At 40.7% G+C, this 20,858-nt stretch overlaps 1 long non-coding RNA gene across 1 annotated transcript; it reads left to right on the top strand.

The window, feature by feature from the left end:
* The first annotated feature begins 1,166 nt into the window (after positions 1-1,166).
* On the top strand, positions 1,167-18,990 carry LOC143686421 (uncharacterized). Its single transcript, XR_013177130.1, has 3 exons — positions 1,167-1,564; positions 17,562-17,744; positions 18,618-18,990. It is a non-coding gene; the product is annotated as an uncharacterized LOC143686421 (long non-coding RNA).
* The last annotated feature ends 1,868 nt before the right edge of the window (positions 18,991-20,858 follow it).

The following is a 20,858-nucleotide window of genomic DNA, read 5'->3' as shown; positions in this document are numbered from 1 at the left end:
TTAAGCCCTTCTATCCTTGGAGGGATACATTTAGTTTACAATTATTTAGTAAGAACTACTTCATACCATCTTATATAAAATAAGTTATCTTTTCTCCCCACCCTTTGTTTCCTACTTTAGCCTCTTGTTTGTTTCCTTCCTAGCACATGAAAACATGAAATAATTTTGTCTGTTTATTTGATTTTTGTCTATCTCCTGCTGAAGAATGTAAAGTCCATAAAGTACCAACCGTAAGTCTCATGTTCACCATTCTATCCCCAGTATCCACCACAATACATGCACAGAGAAGATGCTCAATAATATTTGTTGAGTAGATGGTTGAATGGGTGCATGGATGATGAAAACAGGACTGAATGGATGGATGGATGGATGGATGGATGGATGGATGGATGGATGGATGGAAGAGAGACAAAAATAAAATTTCTCAATCTCCAGAACTGAGGACATGAAACACTAGTGATCCCCCCACCCCATCCCATTATCCATTGAGACATACTCAAAACAGCCAGTAGCTCCTCTACACTTTTGCTGTGACGTGCTTTGAAATTCATTAATTCATAAAATATGTCCTTTATGTAAGAAATGCATACTCATTGATACCAGACTACAAAGCTAAGAACATTTTTTAAACGTGGACTGGGTATCATCTAACCATGTGGAGGAGGAGTCTGCCTATTCTTCCTTCTGTGGTCACAATAGCCACAGAAAGTAAATATTGGGCAGTCACATTTGTGTTTGGGTAAATTATCTACATAATTAGATTCATTACTACTCTCAGAATTTTCAGGGTTACTCACTGTTATTTGCATCTTATACTGAGAAAATCAGGTGTTATGTAGTCAAACATGATTTTCTCTCCCATGTCTCATGATCACATTCCTTGGGCCCAAAGAGAATTAATCCTGACCATGATTCAGAAGTCAGTGAGGTGATCCTAGAGACATTACCAGTTCCTAATGTCCCTAGCACCAGGCCCTGTTATACTCCTTATATTTTCTTGAGGAAAATCCCCATTTGTGAAAGGCTAGATGGGAGGCAGAACACCTGCCACTATCAAAGCTGGAGGGTGGACAATCGGCCAATGGGGTGCTCGCGCCAGGACTCACCACCTTGAGGAATGACATAATAATGTAGGGTTGAGTCTGCGGAACAGTGAGAGTAGGTGTTCAGTGGTAGTGGTGCCTGCAGTAGCAACTCAGCAGGCTGTTCTCAGGCTGTGACCTCGTGTTTTTCCTGCTGTTCAGCCTCCCTTCATTCATGTCTCTTCTGAGCTTAGTTCTTCTGCTTTCCCATCGGTTCTGTATAACACACTATCCTTCCAGTTAATTCTTTCACTCCGTCTTGTCTGGAGCCTGTATCTGATTAGATGCTGTGATGGGTCATGCAAATTCCCGGTCAGGATGCTTTCCCCCAGCTGTTGACAGGGTTGCTGGCAGGCAGCCCTCAACTGTCAGCCCTCTTCAGAATGGCCTCAGCTGAAGAGAATCTCATACGCACGGACACGCCCCTTTCCTGAGGCAATGTGAACCGGAAGATTAGTGGACGCAGTGTATCAAGACCTCAGGTAAGGTTGCCAGATAAAAGCAGTATGCCCAACTAGGCTTGAATTTCAGATAAACAATGAATTTTCTTTTTAGTATATGTATATTCCGAATGCTGCACAGGACATACTTACATTAAAAAGTTTATCGGAATTCTCATGCACCGCACGTTCACAGGGAAACTGGTGCTAAACCACATATAGACAACCTGGGTCAGGGCTTTGTACGTGGCAGAGCATCCCTCACTGCGATATACTGAAAGTCAGCCCTTGACACAAGTACTTGTAAAATTGATAAGAAAGGAGACAAAAGAAAATTTTAAAAAACAACAAATTTAAAAGAAAAAAGAATTATAAGAAACAGAAAGAAAAAGTTTATTGGAAATTCAAATTTAATTGGGCATTGTGTATTTTTATTTGCAAAATATAGCAACTCTAAAGGGCCATCTGGTTTCACAGCTTCCCCTGGGATGGGCCAAGACCTACACTGAGACTGCACTGCAGCCTGTCCCCTCCCCCTGCCCACTCCTGCTTCCCTCCTTTCCCTTCTTCAGTGGTAATCCCAAGAGCACTCCCTTGGTCCCACCTCAGCGTCTGCTTCCCAGACAACCGAACCTATGACAGTTTCTCTTCCTTGCAGTAGAGTGTCCAGCTGTCCAAGACTGCCCAAGATTGAGTTGGTTCTTGAGACCAGTGGATCACCGCAACCTGCAACTAAGAACCCTAGCAGATGTAACTCTCAATAGCCTGGCTAATCAGAAAGTGTCATTGTTTCTTGCCCTTTGAAGTGCATAATACATACACTAGGCTAACTAGGTTTTTTTATTTTTTATTTTTGGCATGGGCAGGCACCAGGAAATGAACCCAGGTTGCTGGCATGGCAGGCAAGAATTCTGCCTGCTGAGCCACGATGGCCCACCCAATCCATTTACTTCTTTTTTTTTTTTTTTAATTTTTTTTATTAATTAAAAATTTTAAAAAAAAATATGACAACAAAGAAACACAAACATTCTTAACATATGATCATTCCGTTCTACATATATAATCAGTAATTCACAATATCATCATAGTTGCATATTCATCATCATGATCATTTCTTAGAATATTTGCATCACTTCAGAAAAAGAAATAAAAGGACAACAGAAAAAAAATTCATCCATACCATACCCCTTCCCCCTCCCTTTCTTTTTTTAATTTATTTATTTTTTATTTATGATACATAACCATATACAAACACAAACATCCTTATCATATGATCATCCTGTTCTTGTTATATAATCAATAACTCACACTATCACCACATAGTTGTATATTCATTATCATGATCATTTCCTAGAACATCTGCATCCATTCAGAAAAAGCAATAAAAAGAAGACAAAAAAAATCATGCGTACCATACCCCTTACCCCTCCCCTTCACCGATCACCAGCATTTCAAGCGACTAAATTTATTTTAACATTTGTTCCCCCTATTTATTTATTTTTAATGCATATGTTTTACTTGTCCATCGATAAGATAGACAAAAGGGCATCAGACACAAGGCTCTCACAACCACACAGTCACACTGCGGCACAGGCTAACTAGTTTTTGCCTTATTGCCTGTGCCCTGTGCTTCCATGGCCTGTCATGACCAAATCTTTGACCTGAATCCCAGCCTACTCCACTGAGGCCTGATATTCTGCCTTCTCCCCAGTGAGGGCAGATCCTGTGCTGCCTAGAACTCGAAAGCTGTTATTGCCTAACTTGAGCAATCGCCCGGTGGCTAGATAATCCTGTGCTAACTACATGGTTGGTCTATCCATCCCCAATCCCTACCCCTATTGCTTGTCCCCAAATGCACTTGAGATTTCTGCTTATTAATAGCTCAGCTATCTTCTCCAGGGCCTTTCTTTTTCCAGAGCTGACCTTTTCTCTTTCTCAGTATTTCCATGTTCGAGGCAGTGTGCTTGAACATCCGTCTGTTATGATTGGAAACCAATAAAAAGGGTGAAAAAGTTTAAGGATTTATATTGTTTTCGAAAATAGTAATTGAGCACCCCCTATATACCACACGTTACTCTAGGCGCTTTATTCATTCATCCAAAAATATTGTTGATTGCCAGCTATGTGGCAGGTACAATGCAAATAACATTGGAATAAAGAAGAAAATAAGATGCCTGCCCTTGAGGAGTTTACATTCTAGTTTGGGAATGTAAAAACATTCTAGTTAACATTCTAGCTGGTGTACCCAGCTTTGTCCTATCCTTGCCCCCTGGGATCCCTTTTCCCGTGTCTGTGCTCCTCTCCCCTGGCTCTGCCTGTGTGCTGGGATGGCTGCACCTACCCCTTTCCGGAGGACTGCCTTGCAGCTGGGAAGAGTTGAAAGTGCTTGGAAGTTTACCCTGCCCTCCCCTCATTCCCACCCCCAGGGGCCTTAACCAATGACTGACTGGTACAGTAAATAAAAATGCAGCTCATTTACTCCAGGTTGGAATAAACTCAGAGACAGAATTTACACTGCAGACACCTCCTGTGGGATCAGGTTGAGCTGGGACTCTACCTGAAATCCCACCCTTATTTGCCTTTCTCCCTTTCTCTGTCCTGCTTTCCCTTCCTTACTAGTCTCTGCTGGGAGTATTTCTTAATAATTACTTCCTTCATAATCCTTATCTCAGGGCTTATTCCTGGGGAGCCTGACCTAAGACAACAAGACAGGAAATAATTATAGGCTACAATGAGTCTATGAAGAAAGGGATGTTATGATAAAGTGTGTGTGGGGGGGAGGGGGACCTACTTTAGATAGGGAGGACAGGAAAGGCCACCCAGGGAGGCACATTTTAGCTGAGAAGGAACCAGCTTTATGAAAAGCCAGGTGTTCTAGTTTGCTAGCTGCCAGAATACAATATATCAGAAATAGAATGGCTTTTAAAAAGGGGAATTTAATAAGTTGCAAGTTAACAGTTTTTAGGCCGTAGAAATATTCCAATTAAAACAAGTCTATAGAAATGTCCAAACTAAGGCATCCAGCGAAAGATACCTTGGTTCAAGAAGGCCGAGGAAGTTCAGGGTTTCTCTCTCAAGTGGAAGGGCACATGGCGAACATGGTGTCATCTGCTAGCTTCCTCTCCAGCTCCCTTGGAGGGAGTTTTCCTTTTTCATCTCCAAAGCTCACTGGCTGGTGGACTCTCTGCTTCGTGGTTCTGCAGTGTTCTCTGTTGTGGCTTTCTCGTGGCTCTGTCCTTCTTCTCTGCTCTCTCCAGACCTCCCAATTTCTCCAAAATGTTTCCACAACAACATTTAAAAGTAAATCAAGGGCGGGCCGCGGTGGCTCAGCGGGCAAAGTGCTTGCCTGCTATGCCGGAGGACCTCGGTTCGATTCCCGGCCCCAGCCCATGTAACAAAAACGGAGAAACAGAATACAATAAAAACAAGAAAATGTTTAAAAATGTTTCCCTTTCTTCCTTCTTTCCTTCCTTCTATCCTTCCTTCCTTCTCTCTGTCTTTCCTTTAAAAAAAAAAAAAAAAAAAAAGTAAATCAAGACCCACCTACAATGGGTGGAGACACGCCTCCACCTAATCCTGTTTAACAACCACTCTTGATTGAGTCACGTCTCCAGGGAGATGATCTAATTAATGTTTCAAACATGCCATACTGAATAAGAATTAGAAGAAACAGCTGCCTTTACAAATGGGATTAGGATTAAAACATGGCTGTTTCTAGGGTACATAAATCTTTTCAAACTGGCACACCAGGGGGAGAGTATTTCAGGCAGAAGGAAGGGAAAAGGTGGAGTTCGCGAGGATGCAAGAGGTTGGTGTGTTCTAGGAATTGTGTGAAAACTGATGTGGAAGGGTGGCTGCTAGTGATGGGGAGAGGGGTGCGAGGAAGGCAGAGGCCAACTCATACAGGGCTGCATGGACCATAAGGAGTTTGTAATTTACTATCAGTGAACTGGAATGATGTGATCTGGTTAACATTAAAAAAACAATCACTCTGGCGGACATTTGGAAGTTATGGGTTGAAGTAGGAGAAGCAGTTTGGGAGACTCCAGTAGTTGTCTGTAGGCAGATGAGGGACTGTTTTCTAGGACTAAGGAAGCAAAAGGGAAAGGGCAAAAGGTATATTTTGGAGGGAGAATTGGCAGGACTTGTTGGTGGGAATTGGGAAAAGGGAAAGGTTAAGAATGATGCTCAGGTTTTCTGGTTTTAGTAACTGGGTAAACGTTGATGCCCCAAGATAGGAATGACTGGCAAAGAGTGAGGATTTGGGGGCAAAGAAGCCCATATATCATTTCATTCTTGCAGAAACACTTAAAGCAATGAAGAAACTGAGGCAGGGAGAAATTAAATAGCTTGCCCCAATTTATAGCTAGTACAAAAAAAAGGGGGTGTTGAAATGCTGATCTGCTTACGATGGGCTCTCGTAGCAGGCCACCAGATTCTTATTTTCCTGGGAGGTCCTATGTCCCCAGGAAGAAAAACCAGGAGAGGGCTCGTAATAAATGTTGAGATTAAAAGAGGAGGTGAAGCTATCCCAACCCCTACTGATCAAGGAAAATAAGAAGCTCATCTTGAAAGCTAACCTCTTATCAAAGTTTGGCTGAAAGAGTAGCTCACAAAATCACCTTACTGGAGCAGAAGAGTGATGCATCTTCACAGCTGCGGGAGAGGTGGTGGGGTGGCAGGGTGAGCAGAGTGGCCATGGCCTGGACTCCAGTAGATCCTTCCCCCTTGCTCTTCAACTTCAGCTCTTCTGGACCCCTTCACTACCTCACTCCAGTCAAACTCAATTACCTGCTGTTTCCTGAACACAACCAGCTCTTTCATGCCTTTGTCAAAGGCACAGACTGTTCCCTCCTTCGGGGTACAGGGAGCACATTCCTTCCCTGTCCTTTAACTTCTGGCAACACCCCCTTAGCCTTTAGGACTTAGCTCTAAACTTAGCTCCTTTATGAACTCTTCCCTGCTTTCCCAAGCTTGCTTAGTCACCTCTCTGTATTCCCAGAATGTTCTGTTGAGGTCTGTATCATGGACTTACTATCCTCATTCTGCAACCAGGGAAAATCTGGGCCTCTTCACAACTGAATGGGGTGGGGGTGGGGTGGGGAGAGGGTGGGGCTGGGGTGGGCATTAGAAAATTCTGTATCAGATGAGCTTGATGGGCAAGAGAGTTTCCAGGTTTGGCTGGGCAAGGACAGGGGATCCAGGTGGAAAGCCCATTTGAGGAGCAATAAATGGGCTATTTTATTCTGCTTCGGCAGCCTTCTACTGAGGTTCACAACTAGAAATTATTCCTTAATGTATCTTTTCTAAGGAACTTCTAAGGACTGTGGCAGTGAACACCTGACTCCATTTGTCTGCCTTACTCAAGAAGATCCTAAGCTGTTCTTCACCAAATTATCATGAATTAGTTTTCTCTCTGAACACGATGCTGCACAAAGCAAATTAAAGAGACATAGCCCTTGCCTTCGAGGGAGTTATAAAACCAAACTGAGCAACTGTTTGATTAGAAATAGACGGTGCTGCTGGTGGTATAAAAGTGGCAGGGATTATGCTATTTTTTAAAATATATATATATATTTTAATTTTTTAAATTACATGTAAATCATGGAGAAAACATAGACTTCCCATATGCCTAACATTCACAGCTTTTCCCTATTATTAACACTTTTGTGTTAATGTGGTACTTTTGTTACAAAAAATTGATGAAAGAATATTGCTAGAATTGAACTATTAACTATAGTCCATAGATTACCTTAGGATTCATTGTTTGCACTGTACAGTAGCACAGTTTTGGTTTTTCAAATTTTTATGCTGGCATGTATACAAGCTAAAATTTCCCCCTTTAACTACATTCAAGTATATAATTCAGTGACGTTGATCACATTCATAGAGTGTGACAGTTGTACTGTCACCACTATCCACTACTGCAAAGAGAAACTCTGCTCCAGTTAAGCATTAACTCCCCATGGGAGTTAATGGGCCCAACCCCAGTCCATGGTAATTTGTATTCTAATTTCTGACTCTGTGAATTTGCTTATTCTAATTATTTCATTTCAGAGAGATGATACAGTATTTGTCCTTTTGTGTCTGGCTTATTTCACTCGGCATGATGGCTTCCAGGTTTATCCGTGTTGTCTCATATATTCTATCTGTGTTCCTTTTCATGGCTGGATGCTATTCCATTGTATGTAAATACCACATTTTGTTTATCCATTCATCTGTTGATGGATACTTGGGTTGCTTCCAGCTTTTGACAATTGTAAATAAACTGACAAGAACATTGGTGTGCAAATATCTGTTTGGGTCCTGCATTAAATAGTTTTGAGTATATACCTAGTAGTGGGATTACTTGGTCATATAAGTCTATACTTAACTTTCTGAGGAATCACCAAACTGTTTTCCATAAGGGCTGCATGATTGTATATTCCCACCAACAATGAATGAGTGTTTCTATATCTCCACATCTTCTCCAACACTTGTTTTCAATTTTTTGAATAGTAGCATTCTAGTGGGTGTGAAATGGTATATTTTTTTTTTTTAATGCATGGGCAGGCACCAGGAATCAAACCCGGGTCCTCTGGCATGGCAAGCAAGCGTTCTTGCCTGCTGAGCCACCGTGGCCCACCCGTGAAATGGTATTTTAATGTGGTTTTGATTTGCATTTCCCTAATGGGTAATGATTCTTTTTATTCTTTTAGTTGTTATTTTCCATGGGTTTTTTTCTTGATTTCCTCTTTAGATTTTTCATTACTAGTTGTTTTAGTTTGTTAACGCTGCCAGAAATGCAAAATACCAGAAATGGGTTGGGTTTTATAAAGGAAATGTATTAAGTTACAAGTTTACAGTTCTAAGGCAATAAAAATGCCCGAATTAAGGCATCCAGAGAAACATAACTGGACTCAAGAAAGGCCATTGGGTCTGGAAAACCTCTGTCAACTGGGAAGGCAAGTGGCTGGTGTCTGCTGGTCCTTTGGCTTTTGGTTTCAAATAGCTTTCCTGGGGGCATTTTCTTTCTGCATCTCCAAATACCTCTGTCTGTCTTGGCTCTGAAGCTTTTTCCAAAAAAAGTTCCCTCTTAAAGGATTCCAGTAAGTGGCCTACTTTAAATGGGTGGAGACACATTTCCAAGGAAACCACCTAATCAAAAGGTCCCACCTACAATTGGGTAGGTCACATTTCCATGGAAACAATTTAATAAAAAATATCCCTCCCAACAATATTGAATCAGGATTAAAGAACATGGTTTTTCTGGGGTACACAGCAGTTTAAAACCAGCACACTAGTGTATAGAAACACAACTGATTTTTATCGATCTTGTGCCTCACCACTTCACTGAATTTGTTTATTAATTCTAAGAGTTTCGTCATGGATTTTTCAGGCTTTTCTATATATAGAATCATGTGTCTGTGAATAGGGAAAGTTTTACTTCTTCCTTTTTAATTTGGGTGACTTTTATTTCTTTTTCTTGCTTAATTGCTCTAGCTTGATCTTCTAGTACAATGTGGGTATCCTTGTCTTGTACTTGATTTTAAAGGGAAAGCTTTCAGTCTTTCACTATTGCCTCTGATAATAGGTGAGTATACTTCTTCTATTCCTAGCATTCTAAGTGTTTTTATTAAGAAGGGGTACTGGATTTTGTCAAATGTCTTTTCTTTGTCAATTGAGATGATCATGTCGCCTTTTCAAAATTTGGTCTATTAATGTGGTATATTACATTAATTGATTTTCTTATGTCAACCCACCTTTGCATACCTGCGATAAATGCACTTGATCATACTGTACAATTCATTCAATGTGCTGTTGGGTTTTGTTCGCTAGTAATTTCTTTCTGCAAAGTTTATTGATATATATTCACATACCATATAATCCATTCGAAATATACAATGTCTCACAGTGTCATCACCTAGCTGTGCAATCATCATCACATTCAATTTTAAACCATTTTCATTGCTCCAATAAGAAAAATAAGAGACATAAAAAAGAAAACCCAAAACCCATACCCCTTATCCTCACCCCCCATTACTGGCCCCTTGTATTGGTGTGGTACACTGGCTTCTTTTGATGAAAGGATATTAAGATATTACTGTTAACTATAGTTTATAGCTTGCAATAGGTACTTTTTTCCATATACCAATTTATTATTAACAGTACATTTCCATATACCAGTTGGTTATTAACTCTTTGTACATAAGTGTTGTATATTTGTAGTATTCCATAGAAGAACTTACTTATATTTGTACTGTTAATCTTAAACAATATACACCTCAAGGGTCACTGTGTTATACAATACCATATTTAAACCTCTAGCTTTCTTTCTGGTGACATACATGTATCTAAACAATCCCTTTCAACCAAATTCACCTACAATTCAGCAGTATATTTATAATCCCAATCATGAGCTATCCTTACCTCTATCCTTTCCCAAACACTTAAGTTGAATCTCATTAAAAATTCTGTGCATAGTGGGTACAAGAGTAGTTCTGTGGTAGAATTCTTGCCTGCCATGCAGGAGACCTGGGTTTGATTCCCAGCCCAGGCACTTCCCCAAAACAAACAAACAAGCAAAACAAACAAATAAAAAATACAACAAATGGTGCTGCAATAACAGGATATTCACATGGAAAAATAATGAATTGTGACCCCACCATACAACATACCAAAAAACAAGAATTCTGTACATAATAGGCAACTGCTCCCCTTTCTCAAGCTTCACTTTATCTCTTTATAACCTATATTTTGCATTTTATGACTATGACTTTACATATTATGGTTCGTTCATATTTGTGAAATCTTATACTATCAGTCCCTTTGTGTCTGACTTATTTCACTCAGCATTACGTCCTCACAATTCATTCATGTTGTCACCTGCTTCAGGACTTCATTTCTTCTTACTGCTGAGTAACATTCTATTGTATGGATATACCACATTTTATTTATCTATTCATTGGTTGATAGAGTTTGCTAGTATTTTGTTCAGGATTTTTACATATATATTCATCAGGGATATTTGTAATTTTTTTTCTTGTGGTATCTTTCTTTGGCTTTGGTATTTGGGTAATGACATCATAGAATGTGTTAGAGAGTGTCCTGTCCCCTTCAATTTTTTGGAAGAATTTTACCAGAAGAGGATTAATTCTTTAGGAATGTTTGGTAAAATTCATTTGTGAAACCATCTGGTCCTGGGATTTTCTTTTGTTAGGAAGTTTGGATGACTGATTCAACTCTTTTATTGGTTTGTTGAAACCTTCCATTTCTTTTTTGAGTCAGGACAGGTAGTTTGTATATTTCTAAGAACTTGTCTGTTTCATCTAGGTTGTTCAGTTTGTAGGTGTATAGTTATTTATAGTAGCCTCTTAGAACCCTTTTTATTTCTGGGATGTTGGTAGTAATGTCTCCTTTTCATGCCTAATTTTAGTTACAAGCATCCTTTTTCCTTTTTCCTTTTTCAGTTTTGTCAATTTTATTAATCTTCTCAAAGAATCAACTTTTGGATTCTTTGATTCTATTATTTTTTTACTTCTCTATTTCATTTATCTTTGCTCTAATTTTTATTTCTTTCCTTCTACTCTCTTTGTGTTTAGTTTGCTTTTCTTTTTCTAGCTCCTCCATTTATGAGGTTAGGAGTTTGGAGTTTGTTGAGCATCTTGGATGCGTATATTCATGTCTTTCATTAGGTTTGGGTTTTCACCCATTATTTCTTTGAATATTCTCCCTGCCACTTTCTCTCTTTCTTCATCTTCTGGGACTCCCACAATGCATATATTGGTATGCTTGATGGAGTCTCACAGGTTCCTCAGGCCCTGTTCATTTTTCTTCATTCTTTCTTATTTCTGCTCATCAGAATGTATGATTTCAATCATCTTATCTTCAAGTTCACTGAGTCTTTCTTCTGCCAGATCCAATCTGCTATTGGACCCCGCTAGAAAATTTTTTATTTCTGTTACTGTGGTTTTCAGCTGTTTTTAGTTCCTTTTCATAATTTCTATCTCTACTGATTTTCGCTTTGTATTCATCTATTGTTTTCCTGATTTCCTTTAGTTCTTTGTCCATGCTTTCCATTAGCTCTTTGAGCATATCTAGGACCATTTTTTAAAAGTCTTTGTCTGGAATATCACATTTTATCCTCCTCAACTGATGTTTTCTAATGTTTTGATTTTCTCCTTTACCTGGGCCACAACTTCCTGTTTCCTGTGTGTTTTGTAATGATTTGTTGAAGTTGGATATTTTGATGTTTTAGTATGTTATAACTGGAATTTAGACTCTGAGTCACCTGTTCTTTAAGATTGTATCTAGCTAATGTTTGGTAGCAGAGCTGCAAGCCACCTTCTACACACAGGGCATTTCTGAAACAGTGAGTCCCTCAGACCATAACCAGACAGATTGAGCCAGGCATACAAGCCTCTGGTATGTTTATGAGGGTTACCCTTTTCACTCCAGAACAGGGACCAGGAATCTGCACTAGGGATGTGAGTGGCTCCATGCTGAGCCAGTGAGAATTGGGGGAGGGGCCAGAGAGGACATCACAAAATCCTACTGCTTTTAGGAAGCCTTTTTCTTGATTTGGTGCTCACCCTGTTGCTGCAATTCTTTAACATTTCTGGAGCTTTGAGAAAGATCTTTTCACCAATTCTTATTGGTTGTTCAAAGCTTCTATGGGGGAGTGAAGCCCTGACGCAGCTCTCTCTGCTGTCTTGATCAGGGCCAATCTGAGCTGACTTTTTAGAAATTTTATCACTAGTTATGTCCTGATACATTTAAATCTGTCACTGGGTTCCTATTAAACTTTGCATTGGTAACATCTCCTGTTTAAACAGCACTTCACAATTTACAAATTACTGTAGTCCTTCAGCTTAATTTTTACACAAAATTGGGGTAATACTACTGTAAACCCACATTACTGGTGAAGAAATTGAGGCTTAGAGAGGTAGAGTAATTAGCCTGACAGGTACTTTGACAGGAAGTGGCAGAGCCAAGACTGGAATCCAGGTACCCAAATTGCAGGTTCAGTCCTCCCCTAAAGAACTTCCATCAGACTCCCCTGAGGAGAGGCCCTGTCTCTAGAATTACAATCTTCTAAAAGCCTGAGAAAGTTGTAATTGCTTGACCTTCAGAACTCAGGACAATCTTTTGGACTGTGGTTTGTGTCGTGGCCAAAAAATGAATTATTACAGGGATTTGCAATTACAGGGGCAGTTGGCCACATGCCCTAACCCAACCAGGAAGAGCTACTTCATCGGTGGATGATCTTGCTTCCTTAAACGAGAGATGATTCCAAAGAAAATAAATATTCAGCAAATTGCTCCTTGTAGTAGGAATGTTTCAGTGTGTCTGCATAATAAGAAACATCTTGTGAGGAAGGAAAAGAATGATGTTGAGGGGTGGTAAGATGAAAAAGAATTGAGAAGAAATACAGAGGGAACAATGATCAGGATGGAACTATTGACAAAATGAAAAAGAAGCAGAATGTGGTCCAAGAGAAAGGCCACAAAATGTCAAAACAACAACAACAAACATTTGTTTAACAATTCCAGAGTAAAAAGAAAGAAATTTGAGATCCTGGATTGCATTAATGTGCATTGAATCCCATGGGAGACATCAATGACCAAAGAAAGAGCTTATAATAGCTGTATTTATTGAATTCTTGCAATGTGCCAGGTGCTGGGTTATTACTTTAAAGATAATATCTCAAATTTTTTTTTTGTATGCTGTATGTCGGGGGTCACAGTTCATTCTTTTTCCACGTGAGTATCCCATTATTGCAGTACCATTTGTTGAATTTTTGTTGGTTGGTTTGTTTATTGGGAAGTGCATGGACTGGGAATCGAACCTGGGTCTTCCACATGGCAGGTGAGATTTCTACCGTTGGACTATCCTCATACCCCCAAGATAGAATCCTTAATGCTCACAATAATCCCTTGAACATTGTGCAAATTGTACAGATGAGACACAATTTAACTATCTTCTCAAAGGCACTTAATTGGTTGGTTATGAAGGTAGGATTTGAACTCAAGGCTCTCGGGCCCATGTTCTTAGATCTTATGTCCTCTCACCTCATGTACGGTGGCTTACCTTGACAATCTGAGATTTACAATGTTAGTATTCAGAATATTTAAATCCTAGGAAATCTACAAACTGGTCCTAGCAAATGCGTGTATAGGAGGATGCACTGGAAGTGAGAGAAACAAAACTTAAACTGGCTGAAGGTAAAGTGTAGATTTTTGGTGGCAGACTGAGGCAGCCCCAGAACGAAGGGTGAATTTGACAGCTACCCTTTGGAAGGTCAGGAAACACAGCATCTCTGGGATTCTAGGTCCTGGAACCAGGGATGAAGAGGTTGCAGAACTTTCTCTACCTCTCACCCTGTTTCTCTCCTCAGGTTGACTTCGTGTTTTCCTGTTGCAGGAGGGTTCCTTCACAGGGTTGGGGATGTTCTTTGGCAGCTCTGGGTTCCCAGCTGTGTTAGTCAGGGTTCTCTAGCGAAACAGAACCAAAAGGAGAGATCTGTAAACATGAGATTTATAAAGGTGTCTCACACAACCACGGGAATGGAAGAGTCCAAAATCCGTAGGGCAGGCTGTGAGCTGTGGCTCCAATGAAGTTCTAGATGAATCCCACAGGAGAGGCTGGCAGGCTGAAGGAGCAGAGAATGAGTCTCCTTCCTTCAACACCTTCAATTGATTGGATTATCTTGTTGTGGGAGACACGCCTTAGTTGATTGCAGATATAATCAGCCACAGATGCAGTTAGCTGATTGATGACTTAATACACCAGCCTTCCAGTGTATCAACCAGCCACAAAATATCCTTGCAGCAATGGTCAGGCCAGTGCATGCCTGACCAGACAACTGGGTATAATCATTTGGCGAACTTGACATCAGAACCTAACCATCACACCAGCCTAGCAAGCAACTCCACAAACACAGAGGAATTTAAAAAAAAAAAGAAAGTCCTCTTTTTTTCCCCTCACCTCAAGATTAAAAAATTCCCAAGGAAAAACTGTGATTGGGCCATCTTCGGTCATGTGCTCAACCATGAGCCAATCACTGTAGCCTGGGGGGCAGTTTTAAGATTGTCAGTCCCCCCCACACCCACTACGAGCACATGGTTGGAAGAAGCTTTCCCAGAAGAAGGGACTGCTGTTCCGGACAGCCAAAATAAAAAATGTCCTCGAAAAATAGGACTACTAGGGGAAAAACATAAAAAGATGCAAAAAAAAAACAACCAAGATTAGAACAGTCTGAAAGCAGAGATAAAATGTTCAATAAACTTTGGAAACATTATATAATGAAAACAGGATTTAGGCTTCAGGAGAGGAGATTTATCTAACAAAGTTGGAGGTCTAAAAGACAATTTAACAGATGAATTAGGATGCCAGCTCTGAAACCTTTAAGTAGTTCTGCTATTAAGGCAGATGCATTCTGGGAAAGTTGGCTAATGTAGGGTCATGCTCCTGGTCTGTGTCCCTAAATATTAATTCATTTTGATGATAAGTTTTATTAGAAATTAATGCTTGCAGCACTTACATATTTATAATGCATATTTTAGCAGAATAATTTGCACATGCAAAGTTCTGCATAAATGCAACCAATAATAATTTATTAGAGAGTCATTGAGCTTATATTTATTCTTTCATGCCTGCATTTATTCAGTTATCTGCTCTCTGTTAATTAAGCACGCTCTCTGTTCCAGGCAGTCTGTGGGATGCACCTGGTTTTTGCCCTCAAGAGCTGGTCTCCTGGAAAGAAGGTGGACTATTCTGTATAGGAGACCAAGAGCTATAAATAAATTATGCCTAGATAGCTGTATAGTGGATATCGTGGTGTCCTGCCCAGGTTTCCCTTCAAGACTCCTTATGGGATCAGCTAAGTCTTCTGCCGCAATTGCATTGCAGTTCAACTCCTTCCTTTGTCCAGTCTTGCTTCACTCATTCTCTTATATATGTTATTCCCTAGAACACTCTCCAAAATGCTATCTGCGTGCACCTCTCTATCTCTGAGTCTATTTTACAGGGAACCCTATGTAAGACAAGGTGCAACTTTAATTCTTATCAGGAAAAGCTATCATTTTCGCAAGTTTCCAGAGGCTGGTTCCCTTGGAGCAGGCCTTTATTTGGAGAAGAATTACTTGCATAACCCCTCTACATTGTGTATAGAACAGGAAGGCACCTGAAGCCCTGGAGAAAGAGGAATCGAATTTTTTTGTAGGGTGAGAAAGCCTGCCCCTCTCAATTGTCCCTGTGTACTGAGCTGGGCTGCTGAGAAGGTGGACTATTTGGCATAGGGGACCAGGAGCTTCCCGGGAGGAAAGGAATGAAGGCCTGAAACCCTCTCCCCCTTGAGGTGCAATTTATTATAACCCGTCTGATCAATGGGATTGTCCCAGTTGTTACAGAGAGAAACTCATCAGTAGCAAAGGGGGTGTCCCTGTGAAGCCCCTCGTGTCCCAGGTATGAAGGGTGGTCTTTAGGAGAAAGGATGAGTATAAGAGTGGAAGTTAAAAAGCCAAAGGAGGGAAACATTTTTAACTAACTACACCCTTGAAGGTCATGCAGTCATCTCCTTGGGAGTGAGGATCGTTAACATGTGAGACCATCATTTCAGTAGCAGACAGTCATATCCCGGACTTTCAGTATCAACACCATAGAGCAGGAACAATGCATCCAATGGAGAAAAGTAGGGGCCTGCTAGGGGGCTGATGAGGTTTCCCAGTTCTCTTTCTGGGATGTATTTGAAAGCAGAATTGGCATAACAACTAAGTAAACCTCTGTGGTTCTTAGAAAATTTCAGTGGGGGAAGTGGGGAGGGGGGAGCACAAAAGCAAAATGCTAGAGTTTCTGCTAACTGGTGGACAGAGATGTTAGCAATTTAATTAATACTCAGCAGATACATGATTTTATGACAGTTTGATCTAGTGAAGAAAGTCATACGGGTCACAAAATAATTACAAAATGATGTGAGCAGTACATCAGGAAGCCAAGTGACTACTGCCGGGGAGGAAGGCTTCCCAGAAGAGATGAGCTAAGTTTAGTCTTGCATGCTGAGTGGGAGTAGGTAGACCATGAGGGGTGGAGGTTCCTCAGAAGGGCGGTCCAGACTGTCCGGACAAAAGCACAGAGGGGAGAAAGAACGGTGATTACCATAAACCATCTATATGAATCTGGAGCCCAGCGTACACACTGAAGGGATAAATGTAGGCAGAATGAGATCATGGAATTTTCTAGAAGCCACAATAAAACATTTAAATTTAATTCCCTTTATCCTGGAATCCCAAATTCAGATTCCTCCAGGGCCCAGAAAAAGTAAGGGAATGAAGAGGGCCCAGGAAGGCTGGTGGGGCCTGTGCCCATCAAAGGAAATAATTGTTCCTTGGCTCTGGTCAGCTGCGGCTGTGATATAGGCCCAGGGTGACCCAATCGGCAGATTTCTCAAGGAAAACTGAAATTCCTGATTTTTATGGGATAGATTTGGATTTTAGTTGGCAATTATGCCAAACTGTTTTTTTAAACATCCAGAATATGAGCTATTATAGTGAGAAGGAATTTCCTGAGGAATTTTTTCAACTATATTACTGTTCTATAAATATTTTGGACTTGGTCACCCTAAGAACTCAAATTCCAAAAGAAAAAACAAAAAAACTATAACTTAATAGAAATTATACATTACTTTTTTCCTAAAAGTAATGTGTTTACTATTGAAATTCTATACTGATTAGCAAATAGAACAAAAATTCCGCTGTTGATGTGCTCAGTTAATTTAGTAAAATTCCCTCTACTCCTTTCTCTACCTTTATTATACATATGCATTTATAAAAATTGAATATTACCATTCATCTTACTTTGTAGTTTTTTAGCAATGTTTATTGCAAATGTCTTTTTTGTATAATATACATTGTTCTTCAAATCATGTTTTATAGGATCCCAATGCATGAATCTAACCAATACTTTTATTATTTTTTATTACATTTTAAAATATAGTATTTAATATACATTAAAAATATATATATTGTGAGAACTAAATTAAATATCTTTCAACTTCTCCTAGACTGAAAGGAGTGCTGCATCAGAGAAGTGGAAAGATCGGATTTGCAGATGAAAAGCCCACTCTTTTGGCATCGTGCTTAGAGAAACTAAGGATTGGAGACTGGAAGGCCCACTAACAACAATAACATATATTTTTGTGACTTCTGTGTAGCAGGCACTGTGACAAGAGCTGGAGGCCCAAAAAGTGAGCCAGACAGACAAGGTCTCAAGGAAGCCAAAGCCTGGGTGTGGGAGACAAATTTAATTATCGATCACATAAATGTGTAACTACAAACTGTGAGGAAGCAAAGAGGAGCGCCTAAGTTCTGGGGGCATATGAGGAAGTACAGGTTAAACAGATATTTCGACGATTTGGTAACGATTTAAATTGGGGAGAAAAGAAAGAGTTCCAAGGTCTTCCTGGAATCACGATAGATGTTGTAGAAAGACACATTAAAAATGGTCACCAAGGTGACTGCAAGGGCAGCTCAGTGGGAGAATTCTCGGCTGCCGTGGGGGGGACCCTCCGGTTCATGCACTCCCCCCCACCCCGCGCTAAAAAAAAAAAAAGCAAAATAAAAACCAACCAAACAAAAATTCAACAAATGGTGCTGCAATGACAGAATACTCACATGGAAAAATAATTAAATGTGGCCCCACCATACAGCATACAAAAAAAAAAAAAGATCACGGGTGCACCCCTGAAAAAACAAAACATGATCATGGGGAATTTCATCGTTATTGAGAGTTGTACAAGCGGAGAGAGAGTGTGATTTACAGAGATGGCACAAAAGAATGAAAAAAGACCTACGCTTTAATTTCTCTTCTGTTACCAAGGCTTCCAAACAGTCATAAACGTGTTTGCTTCCTCTTTCTCAAAATAATACCTGCCCTACCTATGTCCCATGTTGTTTTGAGTATAAAATGAAACAACTGATTTGAAACTACCTTACATTGTTTGAAGACCATACAACTATAATTTGATAAGTAGAGAAGAATTCAATAACGTCTATAACAGCTAAGTCAGATGTTCTCTACCACTCAGGGTCCACTCTGTCCCCTCCTCTGTTCCCTGCAGGCTGGTCTCCACCGGCTGCCATATGCCTGGACTCCCTTTGCCCTGACTTCTGGTTGGGAGACACAGCAGAAGACTGAGGGCTGGAGAGAGAGAGAGAGAGGACAGCCGGGTTTTGTATTCCTTGGGTCCCTTCCTGCTGAGGCAGTGACTGTGCTGCTCTACTTAAGGCTAATTCCTGCGGTGGCCCCTGCTCCCTAACTGCAGCTACCGCCTCTGCCCCTTCAGAACTGGGAGTGCTAATAATAGCTTCCCTCTGGGTCCCTGGGTGTTTTGCCACCCCTTGTTGGGTTTTTAACCCTGCCAACCAGCAAGAAAGTGGGATAACTGGTATCTGGTAGCTGTATTGATCATATTAATATTAAAGTCATATCTAAACTCTCAGAGGAAATGCTTGTCAATTCTACCTCTAATCTCAAATCTGTTTACTCCTTGCCATGTCCACAGCCAGCAAGTCTGTGCCCCGATCTTTTCTCTCCCAGGTCATTGCAAAAGCCTCCAAACTGGATTTGGTATTATCTCTGTGCTGGATCTTTTATCTGTGTTCTCCAAGATGCCCTTCCCTGTGCTTCTCTGTATGTAATACTGGAGATGGGATTATGAAAACTAAACCCCCCGCCACTCTGCCAGCTCACTCGGCGCAACGTTCTGCATGTGAAGCATTAGGAGATTAGAAGGTGGGATGAAGGGAGAAAGGGCTCTTTCCTGTTTTTCACTTTCTGTTTTTCAGTGTTGCTCTAGGAGCAGCAGATAATTGGCTTCAGCTTCCCGGAATCCTCCCATTCATCACCCCTGCTGCGCCTCCTCCTCCTCTCCGCCCCGCCCCCACCGCCCGCCAGGTGCCAGCAGCAGCCCAGTCATTCTCCCTCACCTGCTCCGCACGTCCTGGGAGAGCTGAGCACCTGCAGAACCACACCTGTGATCTAAGTACCAGCCAGCCAGCCAATCTCTCCTCAGAGGTCTGAATGGGACAGAGCCACCTCCCCACCCCGCAGAGAGCTAAGCACACCCTTCTCCAAGCTCCTAGATTTGGGGGAGACCACCTGTCCCCTCTCATCTAAGAGCTACTTCTTGAAATTATTAACCCCAGGGTTACTGTAGCATCTTCCTTTTTTCTTTTGCTCTTCCTTTTGCTGTTCTAGCCTTTTAACACCTGTGGCCAATTTTTTTTTATTAATGTAAAAAAATTAACAACAAACAAAAACATTAACATATCATTCCATTCTACATATATAATCAGTAATTCTTAATATCATCACATAGTTGCATATTCATCATCTCTTAGAACATTTGCATCGATTTAGAAAAAGAAATAAAAAGACAACAGAAAAAGAAATAAAACGATAACAGAAAAAAAAAATTATACATACCATACCCCTTACCCCTCACTTTCATTGATCACTAGCATTTCAAACTAAATTTATTTTAACATTTGTTCCCCCTATTAGTTATTTTTATTCCATATGTTCTACTCGTCTGTTGATATGGTAGATAAAAGGAGCATCAGAGACAAGGTTTTCACAATCACAGAGTCACATTGTGAAAGCTATATCATTGTTCAATCATCATCAAGAAACATGGCTACTGGAACACAGCTCTACATTTTCAGGCAGTTCCCTCCAGCCTCCATTACATCTTGACTAACAAGGTGGTATCTATTTAATGCGTAAGAATAATGTCCAGGGTAACCTCTCGACTCTGTTTGGAATCTCTCAGCCATTGACACAGTCTCATTTCACTCTTCCCCCTTTTGGTCGAGAAGGTTCTCTCAATCCCTTGATGTTAATTCTCAGCTCATTCTAGGGTTTTTCTCAAGCCCCTGATGCTGAGTCTCAGCTCATTCCAGGATCTCTGTCCCACGTTGCCAGGAAGGTCCACGCCCCTGGGAGTCATGTCCCACGCAGAGATGTGGCCAGTTCTTTTTATTGAGGCCCCTCTATTGGAACATTTGGTGTGGTTTCTGCTTCTGACCGGCCCCTGGCTGGTACCCCTTTTATTTCATTTTCCACACAGCATTTCTTTTAAAACCATGAACCAGATTGCATTGTTTCCCTGCTGTACTAGTCAAGGGTTTAGTTTCAGATAATAGAAAATAGCACCAGTTAATGTCATAAGAAGAAGAACTTATTGAAGTGATTGAGGAACTAGAGAATCAATGGGAAGATGGAATAATGGTTTGCATAGGATGCTGCCCCCAATACCATCTCACAGGATACTTGTGGGCAGCTGCAGGTCAGTGGGCGT

This window comes from Tamandua tetradactyla, chromosome 6 (assembly GCF_023851605.1).
Source record: "Tamandua tetradactyla isolate mTamTet1 chromosome 6, mTamTet1.pri, whole genome shotgun sequence".
Taxonomy (NCBI): Eukaryota; Metazoa; Chordata; class Mammalia; order Pilosa; family Myrmecophagidae; genus Tamandua; species Tamandua tetradactyla.
This window is presented reverse-complemented; position numbering and strand designations above follow the sequence as displayed.